The following is a 12,982-nucleotide window of genomic DNA, read 5'->3' as shown; positions in this document are numbered from 1 at the left end:
GGTTTGCTTTGACCTAAATATGAAGTTTTAAAAACTGTACATTTTTTAGTCGAGGTTTGATTTAAGAGCACACAAGTAGGTCTACAAACACTTGAGTCGTTCAGATTTTAGCTCGGTGGTAAACATACAAAATAAAAACAGCTCATCGCAAAACAAATGCCTTACGTTAGATTGATACAAAATACAGTATTGCTATTTACTCTGCACCGATGAAAAAAGCCCGAATAACAAGTCATTGTATGGGTAAAATATACTTTATGTTTATACACATGTGTTACTGGCTTAAGGGACATGATAAAAAAATAAAGAAGAAAACAAGTTGCCTATGGTTTTCAAGTTTGTTGTGCGTGTCAAGTTAACGCTTCGAATATAATATTATAGCGAACACGCCAATGAGTTTTTATCATTATTACATTTGTTCACCGTTGAAGAAACCAAATAACAAATCGTTGTAAAACAAATAACTTAGTACACGCCGTATTCTAAAACTTATTTCCCAAACCTGACATTTTGATATCTGCTATAAATCAAATTATATATTAGGAATAGCGTTTATCAGATAATAAAAACGATTTTATTGAATTTTGATGTTTTACTGGACGCATCCGAAACTAAAACAACAGGGCGTTTAAAAAAATGTTGCCCATATTTAACTGAGATACTTTGTTCTCATCGAATTATGAGAAAATCAAGTTTTTATACGTTGTGCGGTTTTGTTCCCAATGTTTACATAAATAAAAATATAGTAGTTGTCAACTGATTTCAAAGACTCTACCTACATATATTCATTTTGGCTTTTCTGTTGGATTGCAATTCAAACTTTATAACACTAAAAAATAGTCCCGAAGAAACGTTTAGAAAATTGTTGTTCTAAAAGTTTTCTATTGAATCAACAACACAGTCATGACATGTTAAACAAATAGTCCACTCTTTGGTGGAATTTTTTTGCGAAGTGAACCGTAGTGTGAATTTCTTTGACATATGTAAATATAGTAAAAACATGGTTGACCTAAAACTTTTTACTTTAAAACTGCCTGTTCTTGAGCATAAGAATCATTGTGTAGTAGATTTCAAATAAAGTTTGTAGCCTTATTGAAAACGAAAAAATATTATTACAATAATTATGAATATGAAGTTTATTATTTTATTGTGTCTAACATTTTTTACTCAATCAGTCAACTGTGTTGTGAAGATAACAAAACAGGAAAAACAGGTATATATAGTTTTTTCCAACAATTACTTATACATATTTTGTAGATTATTTGTGTTAAATTACGTACAGTAAACTAAACGTTTAACATGTATGGTATTCCACTATTATCAAATCTCTTAAGTGTATTAAGACATTAAAAAAACCAGGTCATATTGGCTGCTCTTATGTGGGCGCTTGTTTCAGCCTGTATGGGTGCTTAAATTATTTTTTACTTCATCATACTATTTTCTCTAAATGAGCTTAAAGGCTAATTTTTGTTTTTAAAATTTTACTATAATCATTTGTATTTTACAGTTTTTTTTCTAACTTATTTTCTAATAGCTTAATTAAAAATCGGCCTTTTAGCTCTTCCATTGAAACGTATTTTTGACGTTTTAGATGTAAAATCCTGACAAAACTACGCCAATTTAGGATGGTCCGATTTAAATTCTGTAAAAATATTAGAACTTAATGGCCTCATTTCTAGCTTACTGATGGAATCGATTATTAATATTTCAATTAAATTTATGATTAAATCCTATTCATTTTCTAGTCTTTTTAAGTAAATGAAATAATTATTCAAAAATTTACATCCACAATAACATGGAAAAAAAGCGGATAAGCTTAAATATTTTTACAGAATTAAAATCCGATCACCCGAAGTAGGCGTAATTATGTCCGGTCTTTAAGTCTAAATTGGTTTCATGTACTAGCAAAATGACTTTAAGTCGTAGAAACAATTGTATACGTTAAAACTAATACTACCAAGTTCATACATATTACAAATGAACTTGGAGACAAATTGATATGGTCGAAATTTATTAAAACCCGCCCGCTTTCAATACCTTAATCTGCTTAATTAATTGCACGAAAATATAAAACAAATAAACATCACAATAATCTTAGAGCACATACCTAACCATTTTTCCTTAAATTTTTGTTTAAATAATTTTCTATGGCCATACTAATAGCAAAGTTAGAAAGTTTTAAATTGAGGTGCTGTATTAACAAAAAAGCATCAAAGCATTACTTTGAAAGTGATTTTGTCCGAGAGGATTGGTAAAGTAGAAAATAGGCATAATGGAATCAAAGCATAGAGGCGATGGAGAGGTCACAGATCTACAAGAATTGCTATAAATAAAAGTGCATAATGGAATCAAAGCATAGAGGCGGCGGAGAGGTCAAAGGTCTACAAGAATTGTTATAAATAAAACTGATAAAAGTGAATAGCTAATAACCAGGTGCTCTAGTAAATAAAAATACTCCAAATTTAAAAAAGTATTTCCCATAAATAAAATGATTAAGGGGAACGGAAAGCGCTATTTATTAAGGGGCAAAGGATAGGCAATATTTGACAAACATTGATCTAATAGCCATTTTTCATATGCCTACTAATTTCAAGATGAACATATGTTATAATTTTCTAATTATAATACTTCTAAAGTTATTTTTCTCCGGATTAGACGAAAATTTGATAAAAAATTACTTTCGTCTTTTTCCGGCGTATCTATTGAACGAATTTGAAGTTTTTTTTTTTATACGAAGATTACTATTTTTTCTGTGGGGCTAAAAGCCGATTTTTATTTAGCGATTAAAAAAGTAGTTAGATGTATTAGATAAAACTATAAAAAAGTAAAAATAAAAATGCTCATAAATATTTTTTGAAAACAAAAATTAAAAATCTGTCTCTTGACACTTAGCCCCCATAGAGAAGATGTTAAACTATAAAACAATAAAAAAATTATTGAAATCGGTTCGGTAGATACTTCAGAAAGTGACTCCACGTTTTAGTCTTTATTTGTAAAAAAAAATAATGCTTTCCGTTTTTGTGAATGTACAAAAATTATACTTTTATTTATAATTTATTTTTTTTTAGTTACCAAGTAACTTTTTCTACTTAACATTAAATCCTAATTTAGATTATTGATAGTTATAATTTAACTATTTTTATTAAGTATGTATTTCATTTGAATCAATTGCTTAAATTCTGAAAAAATATATTTGTTTCATTTTGGAGATACAATTTTTTTTTTAGTTGGCGAATAAAAAACGATATTTTTATTGAGTTTCATCCGACCCATGTTTGTAAACCACAATCATAAATGAGTTTTAGTCATACAAATGTTGTTTTTAAGTAAATAGCTAATTTAATTGTGTACAATATTAAAATTAGTTCACGGGTAAAGAGTTAAGTTCATCTTGATTAATTGAATAATGGAAAAACTTTATTTTTTCGTGAATTTGTTTAATTATACATTTATTGGAATTATGCAGTTCTCTATGGCTTGTATCACGTTAATGATTGTTCGATTTACGTTGACCTGTAGTTTAAACGAATTTAAATTGTATTATCAGTTTTTTATGTAACTAGTAACGATGTGTAGTGATATAAGTGTAACTAAATTTCAGGCTCTAGATGTCGCTTTTAAAGAGGTTTTAAATTGTATCAATGCTGACCATACTGATGTATCCCAACAAAATGCCATAACAGTTTATCAGTTTTTAGAATTTGTGGGTAGCTTAACAGGTACCAGAGATTATGTGATGATGGCGGTAACCAAATATTTTCGTCGCAGTCTGGACGAAACAGTGCTATATAACCGTAAACATTAATTTTACTTCTTTTAATAATAATTTTTAAGAAACGTTTTATATGGAGTTCACGTATAATATAAACGGTATTGTTGTTGTAAAAATTCCTCGCATTTAACACTTTTTAGTCAGTTGTACAGTGTATGACTGCTGTTTGTATGCTAACAATTTATATAAATTGATAGTTCGTTTTTAAATTAAGAGAGTTTTTTTTTGTTTCAGAAATGATAGAAGTAGATGAATTTGAGGGACTTGTAACAACTGTTAGTAAAACATTAGAAAAAGAAATAAACGATTACGTAGGTCTTATAAGGGAAGCAATATCTATAAAACACGCTGAGGTTATACGATTGAAGAATCAAAATCTTTGTAAAACTGACAAATGTTAATTTTCAACTAAATTAAATGTGTTTAAAACATACAATTATTTTAATGTATTTATTTATTTGAATATAACGTTCATCAATGTTAATAAGTACAGTACAAAGTAATAAACGACAATTTAGGGCATAATATACCTAATCAGCTGGTAATAATTGTTGTTCCGAAATCGCTTTCAAATTTCCAAAAAAAAGTCCTAAATCAAGCAACAACGGTGATAAATACCCAGCCCTAGCAACTCTCAATGTGATATCTAATCCTATTGAGAGTGTACCGTTTAATTTAAATTCGTGCAAAACAATCAACTTGTGGATAAGGAAAAAGAAACTGTAAATTAGAATAAAAAAAAGTACTTTATTTATTCAGAAGTTTTAAATAATCACCTCTTTCCCTTTGAACCTAAAAAAATACCCTTAAATATAATACCACTGAAGTACAGTGATAGCCTAAGATAACATCATAAAACGTTTCATCCAGAAGATATAAGCATCTTTTCTTAAATAACTCTTGTTAGACATAGGTAAAAGACTTAAGGTGTACTAATTATACAATTTCATATACTATGTGTAGACAAGAATGGTAAATTGTCTGTTGTAACATGTTAAACATTATTTTTACATTTAAATCAACTTTTTCAAAGAAAAACTCAAATTCAAAAGGTTTGATCCATCAAGCTGTTTTTGCAAGGCATGTTTTTTTTTAAGTTGAAAAAAATAATATTAAACCTTTATGTCTTATGTCAATAGTTCCTAACACTTTGAAATTTGCCTCATTCTATAGATGTTTAAGCGAATTTTCATGTTTATTTATTTTGGCTAAAAGATGTATTAAATCTTTTACACCAGTCTTACTCCAAAACAGTTAACACAAGGGAAACAAAATAACGTTAATAATGGCTTTGTGGTTGTGAAAGTACCATACTTAAACTTTTGATAAAGCCCAGTATTAAAGTGACGAGTGTATTCATTTTGTCCTTTTTAGTTAAATTGGGTAAACTTGGTACAGGTCTACCTAAATTGTTTATTTCTACTTTGTTTTCTAATGAAAGAAATTAAAATTTGAATTATAAAATATCTTGCACGGAATTTGTATTATATTATAGTAAAATACTACTTTAAAAAAAAAACTAAACGTTAATAATACGTTAATTAATTATAATTAAAATTAAAATACTAAATAATATAGTTACCGTTTTCCTCTGTTGTCCATACACAAACGTATTTTATGATAAAATGAAGACGCTTATCAACAACATCGCACATTATAGTTTATACGGCCGCCGCCGTCGATAATATGATATTATATTTATAGAATAAAGATACTACGAAAAATAATAAAGTATTCCTTAACAAAAAATATCAAATCAATTATATTATTTCTACTATTTCGTTATTTCTGTAAGAGGTGCGGCTGACCATCGCACATAGCTACGAGCCGCCACTGAATATAGTGTTAAAATCAAATTAAATGATGTTATGGTCTTTGAATGCATATTTTTTTCCATAAGATTGTGTGTACAATGGGTGACTGTTTGAACAAGTACACTAAAACAACAACAAAGTACGTTTTTTCTTATTTCAATAAATAGTTTTAGACAAATAAATGGCACGACTTACAATATGTTTTGAGAACGTTCCAGTGCTAGAAAATAAATACACAGTAACTGAACACAATAATAACGATGATAGAACTATACAATATTTCCAAAATATTATTTATATAAAAAACTCGTTTCTTATGTTTGAGCTGCATCTACAAAATAATATTTTCGTTCATTCAAAACTAATGGTAACTGATAAGAAAGTATCTTGATGTATATAAAACGTGACCGGCCTCGAGTTTGCCTGGATTTAACTAAACTCAATTTCCTTGTTTCCCATGTATAAACCGAAGATCTTTTTCATTATCATGTCACAGTTATTTTCCTAATGCTGTGCCATACTAGGGTCCATTAGGTTGCCTATCAGCAAAGTTGGAAGGCGCTATTAGGTCGCCATATCCGCAAATTCGTTGGGTGTCGACATACTATCCTTCAACTAAATTATACTTATTTAATCAAACATCGATTATACGTTTATCGTACATAAAGCTATAGAATTAATTTAATGATTCAATGGGAATTAAATAGTAATTATCATCATAGCAGTGATGATAAATTAGTTAACAATGTACAATACAATCTTTATGTCTATGTGAAATTTTAAAACCAATTAAATACTGAAGAATAATTGAACAATTGAATGAGTTTAATTACATTTTAATAAAAAATAACTTAAGTAGTCAGTAGATAAAGTAGTATACAGTATACCTAACGGCTAACATAAAAAAAAATGGTAGCATATTAGTATCAATTAATTTTGTTTACAATATTTAGAGTTAACATTCTATAATGTAGGTGTAACAGTTTGTGTCAATCCATTAGAGTCACTTTTTATTGATATTTAATTATTTGTTTAGATAAGTATATTTATGTAATGTTAAGTTAAAGTACAAAACTGGATATTTGATGTAAAAAAAACAGAACAATGGGGTCAACTCAGAAATGTATTTATACTACTAAATTCGAAAAGGATTCGACAACGTACTTAAATGTAAAAAAAAAAAAAAAAATATATAAGTAAATAAAGTACAAACTTGCCGATGCATGATAATGTCTTTATTTTGCAAGAACGGAGTATACATTGATTCATTAAATTTATAAAACAATTAAAATATGATACTTAAATAAAACAAATTAAAAATTTCGTTAACAGCTATTGGTTGAGTTTTTATCGGGGGATAATAATAATTTGAATAGAGTGGACTGTATATTACTTATTTTAACATATTATTTATAATAATTCATATTTCAATATGACAACAAATAGAAACTTTAATTATTAGAACGACATTTATTTTATACAAAAAAAAAAAAAACGTGGTTACACACACAGCGGTGTAAAAAAATTAAGACATGGCACTAGCTATTGTCCGATAACAAAAACACAGTGCTACACGGTACAATAATAACATGATAATTATAAGTCTAAACAGCTATTATTATATTACTACTTTCCGTGATATTATTTCTTCTATTGGATACCCAAAAAATGACTCTCTCTCTTCTTAGCGATATCGACTCTCGGATCTCTCTCTACTATCAGTTCATTTCTTCATAGGCCTGTGCTTGATATTTTTATTTTTATCTCTATTTCTAATATGCACGTATGTCTTTGGAGTAAGACGACGGTAATTATCGAAACTGCAATTGAGTTAACTGTCACTGTCGACTTAACTGCAGTTGGGTAAAATTAAAAATACAGGTTTGTCAATAGTAAACCAATCCGAGAACCGCCTTTGGTAGTGATAATTTTTCCCTCGAATATTTTTAATTAGGTACTTCTCCTAAACAGTAACGCAATATAAACGTTGTTCAGATATAAATGTTTTCTATTCTGTAAAATTGCTGTTGTGAGATACTCTACGTTGTTCTCGTGTGGCGAGTTTTTAAAAAAATTCTGATAAACTTTTTTTTTTTTGTCAACGACCGAGCACATATATAACCCATGCATTTCGGGAACAACAATAGAGCAGATCAGCTATTATACACTGTCTCACCAGAGAATGGTACTGCGCTGAATCCAAACTGCGTCTCTCCTGTCTACGTAGGCGCATACAAGAGCAACGTGATTTTGTTTCTGCACAATTTTTCCGTAAGACTAAGTAGGTATAATTGTATGATTATAGTTATTTACAATATCCAAACTTTAATAATTTTAATAAATAACGACCATTTTGATAGCTTTTCCTCCAGCTTAATTCTCAAAATGCCAATAACTGCATAAATATTTGTACAAAATATAATACCCACTTTTTACCTAATAATTGTTCAAAATACATCTAATATATACAGGGTGGCCCACAAAGACTTGACAAATGAAATGTCTTTTGTTCTAGTGAATATTTTTGAGATTTTTTTTTTTTTAATAATTTATACTCATTTGCGCTATAAGCACCATGATTTTTATTGCACTTACCTGTTTTACTTTTTTTAATAGTTTTAGCTTCGATGCAAAGCGAGAAGGTATTGGTTTTACTCTGATGTGGGCTTTTTTTTTCGCTGTATACACTGTAACTTTTTTAATACTAGACCAATTCCTTCGAATAGCAACTCTATTTTGTCTAGTTTGTACTTTGGGGAAGTAAAAGTTGAAAAAGTTTAAGTCTTCATAGACGAAAGTTTTTAAGTTAGAACTTTTACTGGCTATAGTATCGAGAAAAAGAGTGGGTTCGAGTTGAAATGTATAGGAAATATTTATTTGGTACGCCCGCGCACGTCAGTTTTGTCAAATTCAAAATATACCCATTTCCCGCCCCCCTAGGGGGGGTACAAGTTTTTTTGTTTTTCGGGGTTTTTAGCCGTAATTTTAAAACTTTTGGGTTGAAAATTTGCCAGTAGTTGGAACTCATATGTATCCATAACATATTAAGCGGGTGAAAAATTCGGCACTAATGTTTTTTTTTAATTGCCGGAAAACCGTGTTTTCGCACATTGCGTATATTTTAACAAAAAACACCTAAAATCTTTAAAAAAAATTGATCAAATCATTAAAACTATTTTATTTATATCTATGCAGAATGATACTATTAGGTTTTGTGCTCAAGTACCACTTTTGACTTAAAGTTTACACAAATTCCATTTTTTTTTTTTTTTTAAATCAAAACCCGGTGTACCAGATGTGAGAAACGAACAGACACTAAAATTTATCAGTTGGTAACGTCTATCCGTGTTAGATTAGTTTAGGGCCCAATGATCGGTATCATAATATTGTGTTTATTACATGATATCACAGGCGACTAAATCGTGTAACTGATTATAGTAGAAACTCGATTTATTGGGAAAAAAACCTATCCGTGTACTTATTAAGACACTTAATGATTCTGATACGACAAAACCACTGTCGTTATCTCGTTATTTTATAGCCTGCGTTATATAACCTTACCGAAGTGTAACTATGAGTATATAATGTCCAACTACCTGCAAATAATGAAGAGGACTGTTGTTTTTTGGATTCAGATTAAGTGTTGGTTTTTATGCAGTATACCGCCTCAAAATGTTTTTTTTATTATACAATTTTTTCAAAGGAAAACTAATGTTTTGTATATTGTTATACTGTTATTCATTTAAAGAGATTCACGCTTGATTGTTTAAATTGTCTAATATTAGATAATCTGCTTCGTGCTAATTTTAATTTTTTAGTTTATCAACTTGTAGCTCTAATTTTGTATAAAATATTTCATTATTTTATTACTATGTACTATTACTATTAAGATAAATTTTAATAATAATTAAGTCATAAATGATAATACTTTATTTTATGACTAGATCAAATCTCGTGAACATTTAACATCATGATACTGCTCCTATGCTATTATTAAAAAAACACAATTTTTAAAATCTCCATAAAAGGTTATTGTTAAATAACAGGCAACAGCCGATTGCTAGTGGTTATACACGTTAGTAATATTTAACTAATAAGTAATATATGTTGGTAAAATTTGTTGTTTTCTCCATCACAGTACCAGTATACGATTTATTTTAATTTAAATGTAAGAAAATCGATTTTTCCTTAGAAAATAACAGGCAGTAAAACGGCGATTTTCTAATGTATTTAAATGGTAAAACCCGTTTCACTATCCCACCTTTTACATTTTAAGGATCTATGAAAAGGTTTTTTTAGTTGCATTTTATTTTGTACATTGTCAATCTAGTAAAATAGAAGTATAATATAGCTTTGAAATAATATAACCTGTGAAGTATAAATAGTTTGTGTGAGATTGCTTTAATGGAAGTATATAATACATAAATATTAATTTTATTAAGAATAAGCGATTATAATTTAAACTATGGAGTACAAACGATTGAAACATAAATCGTCGACCATTCCAACAAAATATAACAATACATTGTATATGTGTTATTTGGTCCACTAAGTTTTTGCAAAAAAAAAAAACCAGTACAGTGGGGTCGGTGCATAGTGGGGACGGAGCATAGTTGGGTCGGGGCATAGTGGTGACGGGGAGGTCACAGGTTTACAGGAATTTTTAAATCTAAAAGTGATAAAATCACTTTCGAAAAAACGCTTCGATGCAAATCGGTTGTTAGTATTTTCAAGCCAGTACAGTCCAAACCAAGCACAGTATAAACCAGCAAAGTTAGAAAGTTTTAAATGAAGGTTCTGTATTTACAAATGAGCATCAAAGCGTTTATTTAAAAGCGATTTTATTCAATTTTATCACTTTTATTTATAATAATTCTTGTAGACCTGTGACCTCTCCGTTTCCTCATTGCTTTGATTACATTATGCCAACACTCTACTGTACTAGTCCTCTCGGATAAAATCACTTTCAAATTAACGCTTTGATGCTCATTTGTAAGTACAGAATCTTCATTTAAAACTTTCTAACTTTGCTGGTTTATACTGTGCTTGGTTTGGACTGTACTGGCTTAAAAATACTAACTACCGATTTGCATCGAAGCGTTTTTTCGAAAGTGATTTTATCACTTTCAGATTTAAAAATTCCTGTAAACCTGTGACCTCCCCGTCACCACTATGCCCCGACCCAACTATGCTCCGTCCCCACTATGCACCGACCCCACTGTACTGGTTTTTTAAATTTTTTTTTAATACATTTTTTATTTTTTTTCGTTTTTCCAATTTCTGTATTTTTTTTTTTTGTAACTTCAGAAAAACAAGTATATACAGGGTGAGCCACAAAGATTTGACAAATTAAATAACTTTTGTTCTAGTGAATATTTTTGAGATTTTTTTAAAAAAATTTTCATTTGCGCTATAAGCACCGTGGTTTTTATTGCACTTGCCTGTTTTACTTTTTTTAATAGTTTTTTTTTGTATGACATTTTTTTTTTCAAGATAACCATTTTATTCAAAATAATTTTTATAAAAGAATTGGTGAAAAAACTAATATTTTTATTCATCCGTTCAAAAGTTATATTCATTTGAAAATGAGGATGTTTGGTGGCGGGTGGTGGAGTGGGATAGAGTAAACCGCGCAGATCACTTGTTATCACACATAACGTGATATACACTATCACAAATCTGTTTAGAAAATTTCAGCATTGTCGCAGACACAAATTAAAAAATGACACCATAACGGGTGGCGTTCTTATTGGTTTAAATTTATTGACTGATAAGCTACTTTTTTCTTATCAGCTTACAGTGTTAAAACTTATAAGCCTTACACATGAACAAAATATTAGAAATTCGAGTTTTAAATTTGAATTTGTTTATTCGATACAGATTTTATAATTTTCTATATATTTATAATGTGAAATAAAAAATGTATCTAAATAAGAAGAATGAATAAATAAATAAAAGTGTTTATAGTTTAATTAATATAAGTTGTTTATTAATTGTAATTATAATTTTCCGGCTTGTTCGATTAATTAATTATTTTTTTCTTCTATTTCTTTGTTTAGTTTTTGTGTGTTTAAAATTTGATTTTGTTTTTCATCATAACTAAGTTTCATTTTTTCTTTTCTAGGGGCTCTCATAGGTGGTATTAGTATTGTTTTTGAAGTAGAAGGCCGATGTACTTTTGGTATAATATTGATAACTTTTGATATTTTTTTGGATCTTGCTTTTGCTGTGTTGTACTTTTCTTTGTATTGGGAATTTATAGTTCGAACAAGGATAAATGTCCTTGTGCGGACTAAATATGTCAGAACTTCTTTTGGTATTGGTAAGTTATTTTACGATTAATACAAGCAAAAGGACTACAAACTAAGATACAAATAAGATAGGTACAAATAACATATTAATAAGATATTTCAACCTAGTTAAATCATCATAAAAATATCAAATTTTTTTATTGAGTTACCTGTAACTAACATTCTATTCATCGGAAAGAATAAACTGTAGCTTTGCCGGTATGTAGCTGAGTAAATTATTTAAGGGACGTTTAAAGGTATTTGTCTAAGTAAGTCAGAGCATTCAATTTACAAATTCAACCTAACCAATCAAATTTAAACTAAAATTACCAACATGCATCATGTAATATTTCCTTCTTTTTTCAAGTGTCTTAAGTACCATAATGAATTTTATTTGATTATCTACCTTGATATGGGTTCCAAATTACTGAACCGTATTCCAGTATAGAATGTACTAGAGTAAAGTTCAATATTTTAATACAATCAGATTCTTAAATTCCGAACAATTGCGCCTTATAAAAGCAAATACACAAAGAGGTTTATTACACTGTAACGGTCACATTTAGCCGCCCGATACCACTCGCCTTCAAATATGCATTATTAGCAGTTTACCCCGATTAGCATGTAAGCTATTATAGGTAGGGGAGACAACAGACACACGGGACAATGCCAGGAGCACCGATGCCCAGTTAGTTGACATACTACCATCTTCGGACCGCGACCTAATTATTCTAAAGCCATTACCTATTATTTCACGTTACATTACTATTTTATATTTCTTTTAACTTTACCCGTACTCGTGTGTCCGTTGAACTCCGTCATTACCTGGACTAACTACAGAGAACGCTTTAGGATCCAGGTAGAGGTGTAATATATATATATGTACATAGCTTTATTTATTTAATAAACCTATTATCGTTTCGTTGCACACTTGAGAGTTAAGTTATTTAGAGGTACGATCGCCTGTTAAGCTTCTCATGCGATATAGCAAATATACAAAGGAGACTTTAGGTATATTTAAGTGTAGATACGGCCTAGCCATCCGTCCCGTCTTCGGGTCCACTAATTTAACCCTTTCGACTGTCGTTTCGGCCTAGCCTAGCCAA

The 12,982-nt window shown here is 29.3% G+C and overlaps 1 long non-coding RNA gene across 1 annotated transcript; it reads left to right on the top strand.

The window, feature by feature from the left end:
- Positions 1-1,130: 1,130 nt before the first annotated feature.
- LOC126841199 (uncharacterized) lies at positions 1,131-4,174 on the top strand. The gene is made up of 3 exons (XR_007686143.1): positions 1,131-1,213; positions 3,602-3,794; positions 4,007-4,174. It is a non-coding gene; the product is annotated as an uncharacterized LOC126841199 (long non-coding RNA).
- The last annotated feature ends 8,808 nt before the right edge of the window (positions 4,175-12,982 follow it).

This window comes from Adelges cooleyi, unplaced genomic scaffold (assembly GCF_023614345.1).
Source record: "Adelges cooleyi isolate 19-005CV unplaced genomic scaffold, UGA_ACOO_1.1 ACOO_flye_CR_arks_rails_tigmint_CR_PRNA_378, whole genome shotgun sequence".
Lineage (NCBI taxonomy): Eukaryota > Metazoa > Arthropoda > Insecta > Hemiptera > Adelgidae > Adelges > Adelges cooleyi.
The sequence above is the reverse complement of the archived record's forward strand: the minus strand, read 5'-3'. Positions and strand labels throughout refer to the sequence as shown.